The 8,626-nt window shown below is 44.5% G+C and overlaps 1 protein-coding gene across 2 annotated transcripts in view; it reads right to left on the bottom strand.

The window, feature by feature from the left end:
• LOC109323397 (A-kinase anchor protein 2-like) overlaps positions 1 to 8,626 on the bottom strand; it is a 459,659-nt gene that overhangs the window by 245,318 nt on the left and 205,715 nt on the right. The window lies entirely within an intron of this gene.

Here is an 8,626-nt window from a genome sequence, read left to right as displayed (position 1 = left end):
GGGACCTGAACCTGTTCAGCCTCCACAAGAGAAGGCTGAGGGGGGATCTAGTGGCCTGTTACAAACTAGTCAAAGGGGACCAGCAGGAACTGGGGTAGTCCCTGTTCCCCCGAGCACTACTAGGAGTGACTAGAAATAATGGTCACAAGCTGGCAGAGGGTAGATTCAGACTAGACATCAGGAGGCTCTACTTCATGGTCAGGGCGGCTAGGATCTGGAACCAACTTCCAATCAAAGTGGTGCTGGCTCCTAACCTAGGGGTCTTTAAGACAAAGCTAGACAATCACCTTGCTGGGGTCGTTTGACTCCAGTACTCTTTCCTGCCATGGCAGGGGGTCAGACTTGATGATCTGCTCATGTCCCTTCTGACCCTACTAACTATGAAACTATGAAAGGGTGAGGGAGAGGCTTCCTGGAGAGGTGGTGTTCTCACCTTCCCTGGAGATCTTCAAGAGGAGACTGGATAGGCACCTGGCTGGGGTCTTATGACCCCTCTCACCCCCAGTGCTCCTTTCTGCCCATGGCAGGGGGTTGGACTAGATGATCTATCTAGGTCCCTTTTGACTCATTGATTCTATGATTCTATGAGAGCAAGAACAAGAAGTGGCACAGTCTAGAGCCATGAGGGCCAGAGCCTGTGCCCCAAGAGCAAGAGGCAAGGTACAGGCCAAAGCCGAGAGAGCCAGAGCCTGCGTCCTGAGAGAGCGAGGCTCAACAAAGGAGGGGCTGAGGCTCAGAAGCCAGGCCAGAGCCAGTGGGTCTGGGCTAGAAGCCTGCAGCAAGAGTAACCAGGAGCTAAGGCCAAGAAAGTTGAAGCCTCTACAGGCTGATAGTTGAATCAAGAGTAACATCTATGAGGCATGGGCATGGCTTCAGGGGAGGATCGAGCCACAGTTATCATCCCTAAGGCAGCTTGTGCTCTAAGTCATAGCCAAGGAGCCATGACTCAGAGTCAGATGAGTGAGATGGGTGCCAGCTGGGCGCACAAGATAATAGATAGCAGAGGGACTGAGGCTCACTTTGGGGCCCTGGGAATATTAGGCCCTAAGTAATATTAGTTACATCAAGCATGGCAGGTAAGGTAGAATAGGAGGGTACCACAAGGAGGTGGAGTGGGGCAGGATGCTTCTAGCTACCAGGGAGCTTCAAAGCCACCCCTGGGGCCTTGGTCTTGCTACAATCCCTTACACAATGTGGAAGGCAATCTGGATACAAACATGACCAGCGTGTGCCCCCAGCGGCTGTGGGGGGTATGGCTGTGCTGGCAGCGGGAACCCAGCAGCAGTGAGCAGGGGAGCTCCCGCAGATGCCACTGGCGTTGTTGGCGGCGGGGTGGGGGGGGTGGCAGTAAGTGCCCACCATGAGTCAGCAACCACCTACCAGCAATCAGGCCCTATTTTCAGGGGATGCACGTACATCCGCATGTACACCCTACATGACGCCCCTGGATACAGATGATGCAGACAGCTGAAGTATTTAATGCCTTATTTACTTCCATTTTCACAATCAGCCACAGCTACACAATGAAGAATGCAGTGACAGCAGAGATAGGGAAGGAGACAAACAGCTTAGAGTAATGGCAGAACAAGTTAGGGATTATTTATAGAAAAGTTAGATACTTTTAGGTTAACAGGGCCAGATAGAATATACCTGATGGTACTGAAAGAACTGGCTGAGGTAATTTTGGAGCCATTGATTATCCTTTTTGAGAACTCATGGACGTTGGATGAGGTCACAGATACCTGGAAAAGAGCAAACAGTGCCTATCTTTAAGAGGAGGAAGAAGGAGGATCCAAGGAAATACAGACCAGTCAGTAAGATCTGGAAAGGTCATGGGGCAAGTCTGCAAGGAATCCACTGTAAAGCACCTAGGGGAAAGCAAGTTGATCAAAAACAGTCGTCATGGATTCATCAAAAGCAAGTCATGCATTATGAAGGATCATATTTGTGGTATGAGCTCTTCATGGTAAGGGTGGCCAAAATTTGGAATGGGCTTCCAAAGGCGGTGGTGCTCTCCCTTACCTTGGGAGTCTTTAAGAGAAGGCTGGATAGGCATCTGGCTGGGGTCATCTTGCCCCAGCACTTTTTTCTGCAAAGCGTTTGACACTGTGTACTGTGGCATTCTTATTTACAAGCTAAAGAAATAGACTAAGCAAAAGTTCTGTAAGACCTAACTGATTGGATTATTGTATTCAATGTGTAGTTCTCTATGGCTTAATGTCTAGCTGGAAGGAAGTATCAAGTGGGGTTCATCAGGAGTCTGTCCTAGGTCAGGTATTATTCAACATCTTCATTAATAATGTGATCAGAAACACACTAAGGAAATTTGTGGATGACACCAAGTTGGGTGAAATTATGCCCATTCCAGAGAGCAGGGCTAGGGTCCAGAATGAGCTGGATAGACTGTAAAAATGGTCTGCGATCAATGAAATAATATTCAACAAGGACAAGTGCAAAGTCCTGAATTTGGGACAGAATAAGTGCATGCTGAAATACAGGCTGGGGAATGACTGGCTAGGTTGTAGTACTGCTGAGAAGGATCTAGGGGTTATGGTGGACCGTAGGTTGAATATGAGCCAAGTGTGCTCTTGTTGCAAAACAAACCAACATAACCCTAGGATGTATTAACAGGAGTGTCACTTGCAGATCAAGGGAAGTGAATCTTCTGCTGTATTCAGCATTGGTGAGGCCTTACCTGAAGTCCCATGTCCAGTTTGGGGTCCCAGACTTCAAGAAGGATGTGGACATTTTGCAAAAAGTCTGGTGCAGGCCAGTAAAAATGATCAGGGGCTTGGGAGATAAGACTTATGAGGAAAGGCTGACAGAGCCAGGGTTATTTAGCCTGGAGAAGAGAAGAATGTGAGGCATTTGATACCTTTAGGATGATTCCAGAGATGGCAATGGGCTTTTCTCTATGGCTGTAAGGGACAGGACTAGGAGCAAAAGCCTCAACCTGCAGCAGAGGAAATTTAGGATGGAGATTAGGAGGAACTTTCTGATTATGAGAGTGGTTAGACACTGGAATCTGACTAGAGAAGTTGTGGAATCTCCATTCTTGGAAACTTTCAAAAGCAGGTTAGTCAGAAACTTGTCTGGCATGATCTTGCCTTAAGTAGCGGCCTGGACTACATGACTGCATGTGGCTCCTTTCAGCCCTACTTTCCTATGAGTGATTAGATGTTGCATTTTGATCTCTGAATTAGGTTATTCTTTATTTGTCCATTGCACAAGTCCTTGAACTTGCCTTTGAAAGATATAATTATGACTGTCAAAGACATGATTCATTTGCTGTAACAGAACTATTTCTATGTTCCTCTGAAAGATGATCAAAAATCCCTGTTACCAGACTGCTTCCAATTAGCTACAGACCTGTTTATACCTGTTAACATCAGCTATAGTTTATGCCCACTAATTTGCCTCTAGACAAAAAGAAAAATAATTGTTTTGCAAACACAGATTTGTAGTCAAATCACATTTCCCTATGGTATACTGTCACCATCAGTGTGGTGGGCTTGTAAACTGGGACTTCCCTTAAAGCACAGAATACAAGTGAAATGACGGTTCATTCAAAAGACTGGATAAGGGAAGGTTTGGTCTCAGGCCTCAAAGGCCATGTCCACATAAGCGTGGATGTTTGGTTCCCCGGAGACAACTAGCAGCGGGACACCTTGTGTTGCCACTAATTGTCGCCGATAAATGGCTGTGCCATGTGCCCTCTGGCACACAGCAGTTTACCCCGGGTGCAGTAGGGGAGACTGGGGCCAGTATCAGGTTGGCCCCAGTAGCCTTACCTGGGGTCCTGGGGGTCTCCTGGGGCTGCAGCAGTGGCAATCCTGCCGCTCAGAGCCTGGCTGGCCAGGCTCTGGTTTTGAGTGGCGTATGGTGCCCCCGCGTGTGCTACTCTTGTGTGTTTTTTTTTCTGCAGGTTTTTTTTAATCCCTAGATATCCAGGGGTAATCCCCACCCCCGCATTGCTCCCTTGCAGCGTGAACAACAGCTGAATGTGTGGTAGGCGGCACATCACAGACATGTCTGCTGTGCCACATACCACATGGCTGTGCCCGTCTAGACAAGGCCAAAGAGCTTATAATGCATGACAATTAACAGATGAAAGATGAAAAGCAGGGGTGTAGTATACTAGCAAAATGATGATGTGTTGATGATAGGCACACATCTAAATAGTTACATTTTTGCTCTGATTATACATTATTATTATGTTGTTTTTTTTAAACCCCTAGTTTTATTTTGCAATTTATTTGGAAATTCCTCAATCTTTCAGAAATCACAAGCTTCACCTGTCTCCTTCCTTTTGTAAAGAGAATGTGCCTCAAAATATAGGTATAGAGGGAAAGTCCTTTTCTGAGCCCCATTCAGTGGGATAATGAAAACACTGGGAAATACCATAGTCATCATTTTCTGGCTGGGATCCATTCGTATTTATGAGACCCCCATAGATCCAGATTTAGGTGCAGACAGGCATGGGATTTACAAAAGCACCTAAGCAGTTTAAGGGCATTTTTACACATGTAAGTGCCACGGCACTGGGCACTTTGAAAAGCGCCTGGTGCTATAACACTTGCAGTTGTATAAGCAGCAAAATGTCTGTCAGTGCTGAGAAATGGTGGCAGCACGCTTTTGAACTAAAACGCGTAGGAGGTGCTTTAGTTCAAAAGCGCACTGCTGCCATTTTCTGTGTGCTGATGTGCATTTTGCTATTTATACAGCTGCACATGGCGAAGCACAGTTTGCCTCAGCTCACTTGTATAGCAGACTTGATTCATCGAGTCTGCTCCAAAGTGGCGGATCTCCATTGCATTGTGGGACAGAAAAGTATGTGTATAAATGCCTTAGGTTCCTAACTCCCCTTGGGACTCTTCTACCTTGTAAAGACCGAGTCCCAATTACAATAGTATCTACTCCAGGGACAAACTATTTGCTGTGATGAAGCTCTTTTCAATTGCACTTCCTCTCATACAGGTCAATTCTAGATGCTTCAGATGAACCTTCTAATGTTGCTTTCTGGGCCTATGTAAAAAGAAATTTCTGAACTTGATATTTGGAATTTGAATTACAAGGTCAGCATCTAGTTTATGTGTGCCTGTAAGTACTGGTATGGGCTTTGTAAAGCACAAAGCAATTCTTAGACTTAAAAGCCAGAAGGGACTATTCTACCATGCAGTTTGGATTCCTGTATAACATAGAGCACAGAATGTCACCTGGTGACCCACTGGCTGAGCCTAATAATTTGTTTGACTAAACAAACTGTGATGAGGTAGGGAATTTATCCAGTGTTGATAGTCAATGAATAATAATAAAAAATTACTAATAAAAGACACCAGCCGGGTCACATATCTTATGTAGCAAGAAAATGAGTGACTTAATTTAGTCCAGTCAAAACTGAAAGCAGTCTTTAATTCAGGAAAAACTTTTCATAATATGTTGGCTATCATTACCATAGCTTGAATTTGAAGCAAAAGTTAAAAAAAAAAATACCCTGCCAGAAAAGTTCATCATTGCGGTAATATTGCCTTTGTATTACAGTCAAACTTGTTAGAAGACATGGCTACCCAAACAGTTCAGCTGGAGTGGCCTCATTTAGGGTCAGAGTGAATTCTTAATATATTTTAAATAATTTTCCCTTTTCTAATTAGAAATGATTTATTTACCTGGGACCTGATCTTGAACTCAGTTTCTAATGCAGACATCATCAAAAAGTGGAGTAATTTGTTAATAGGGGGTTGGGGCACAGCACAGCAATATGGGTTTGATGTTAACCACTGATGTCAATGGGAGTCTTTTAATTGATTCAGTGGGCTTTAAGGTCCTACATGTTACACTGTAACTCTCCACAAAAGCTCCAGTACCCATCAATAGGGATCTACTTAATTTGCAGGCAGACTTTGCAAGCAGAACGTGGGTCGGTGTAATCATTTTGTGGGTGAAGCATGGCACACCCCCCTCCACACACACTTCTTGATTGGCCAAAGAGTCCCAATGGCTCCATCCTTCACCGCTGATTGGCTGCAAGGACCGTCCATCATGCACCCCTGCCCCTCACTGCCAACTGGAGAGGGGTGGGGCTACATGACATGTGACCCTTGTAGCCAATCAGTGGTGAGAGGCAGTGGTGGCAGCTATCTTGCCCACAGCTGTTCAAGTAGGCAGCCCTTCCTCCCCTCTTTCCTGTCCCACTCGGCTGCTGCAGCATGATGAGGACTGCTGGCTCCTTCTGAGGAGCCAGAATTTTCTTTTCTGTAGGTTTTTTTCCATAGATTTTGCAAGCATTGCCTGGATTTCATCAGCAATGCCAGTTTTCACAGAATCTACAAAATCATGGATTTGGTAGGTCCCTACTCATAAAGCTCTCTCTGTACAGCCCTATATTTGGACCATTCCACATATCCTTCATCTATATTTACAGATGAAAACCTGGGACAACCAATGGAGGGCTCATAGTCTTAACTTTGGTATTTTATGTCCTACCAGTTTGATGTGCATCAAGTACCAGTGTCTGGAATGCAAGTTATTGTAGATAAATGCTGTCAAACACAACATGTGTAGGCTTCCTCTTAAAGTGCTGTCTGGCAACACATTAATTTAAACAGCTTTAATGCTTACTTGCTGACCTAAATGCAAAGTTCAGTATTCAGGCTCATCAGCTGCATTTGGGTTATTGACTCCATAAACTAATTATTACTGTACACATCCGTCAAAGCAGTGCTTTCTAACTATATGGGAGTTTTCACATGGAGAATATAATTAACTGGTGAAGTAATTTAAATTTAATCAAAACAGATTATTAATCTAAATGAAAAAGAGTCCTCATTTTATTCAATTGTTTATGAACACTGTATGAATGCAGACAACTGAAAGAGAATTGCTTTTATAGTATGCAAAGAGAATTTGCAGCATTTGGTCAGCATATAGTATTGAAGTGAAGGTGGAAAATGTTGTATGACGGCTCTTCTGGCTGTTTAAGCCCTTCCTGGCTTTAATGGATATTATATGCATTCAAAACCAGAGGAACATTCTCCAACAGAATGTTTTTCCATTGGAAAAAGCCAATTTCTGAATGTGAAAATGTTCCATGGGAACATGTCACCTTTAATAAAACTCTTGACGGAAAGCAGGCATTGTGATGACCTGCTGGAGCTTTAGACTGTGCAGCAGGTGACTCCCCAGGCAGCTGGCTCCCCAGTTCCCCCAGAGACACAACTCCTTGGGCAAGAGGTTCTCCAAGCTGCCTACCTACTTGGGCCAGCAGTTTGCTGATAGGTGGGCAGCCCTGGGAGCATGAAGAAAAATTACATTTTAGTTTTCCCACAGTGGATTTTTTTGTAGTCTTTTCTTTCCAGGATTTTTTTTGTTGTTGCTCCCTTGCTTTACCTGTGGCAACTTTGGGTTTTGGGTACTGTGCCTGGCAGTTCTGGAGGCAGGTTGCTCATGCTGTTTCAAGAGGACTAGTAGGTTAGATAAACAATCCTATAAAATCACTTAGATAGGGATGGTCCTGCCTTGAGCAGAGGGCTAGATTAAACAACCTCCTGAGGTATCCTTCCAGGCCACTTTTCTGTAATATGGAATGCCATTAGCCTTGTAGCTTTCTTTAGGCTAATGGGAGTAAGATTGACTTAATAGAAAGGCAGCACCTCAGTTCTATGTTATGCTCTGCTACCTCTTGTCTTAAGATTTATGTGATCAAATTATTTGTCTGGTTCATGGTCTGTCAGAAGAAGCATCTTTGTGCCTCATAGAATGTTATTTCTTGTCAATGATATGGCAAAGGCTGTTGCAGGAAGTACATGGGGGAAAAAACTCTAGGGTGATATAGAAGCAACTAAATAAAGCATATTATGTACAAGAAATGTGTAGTGGACAAAGTATGCACTGGGCTCAGAACTCAGGGCAAAGAAAAAGCCTTGCAACACTTAATGTCTGCAGACACTTACGTCTGCATCAACCATCCCAATCAAAAGATCTAGTATCATTCCATCTGATGGGGTTACACTTCATCATGCAGTCCTTTCTGCAGACATTTCAAAATCCTAAAATGAGGACTGCAGAGAGTTTTCATATTTATCACTAGGAAACATGTTCAAGTTCTATAGCAGTCTTGCTCCCAAAAATAAAGCTTTCTAAGAAAAACATTCTGAAAATGCTGGACATAAGCATAGCCAGATTTAAAGTTAAAAGCGTTTCTGTGGCTTATTCAGATGTAACGCAGTAGAACTTAACCCCACATGTGTTTGACACAAAAACATTGTAAAGCATAATGAACAATAGAGCAGTTTTTCCATGTGATATAATAACTGCAAAGCCAAAAATTTAATGGCTTCAATCAAAAAATCACAGCCAGCCTAAATCAGGGCTGTCCAGCTGGTGGCCCATGGACAGCATCCAGACTGCATGGTGCCTGCCTGCTAGCCATACCCACTGCCCACGTGGCAGGGAGGGGGCATGCTGCTTGTGAGGCAGTACTGGGGAGTGCGGTTGAGGGGGGCTCACTGGCATGGTGTCAGCAGGAGGGCTCGTTCTGTTTGTATGGCAGGGGTCCTGGTAACCCATACAGTGTGCAGCCTGTGTGGTGTGTGGCCCAAGGCCCATGATCACTACAGCCACTCTAAAG

The sequence above is a fragment of the Crocodylus porosus genome, unplaced genomic scaffold (assembly GCF_001723895.1).
Source record: "Crocodylus porosus isolate Cpor-Errol unplaced genomic scaffold, CroPor_comp1, whole genome shotgun sequence".
Classification (NCBI taxonomy): Eukaryota; Metazoa; Chordata; order Crocodylia; family Crocodylidae; genus Crocodylus; species Crocodylus porosus.
This window is presented reverse-complemented; position numbering and strand designations above follow the sequence as displayed.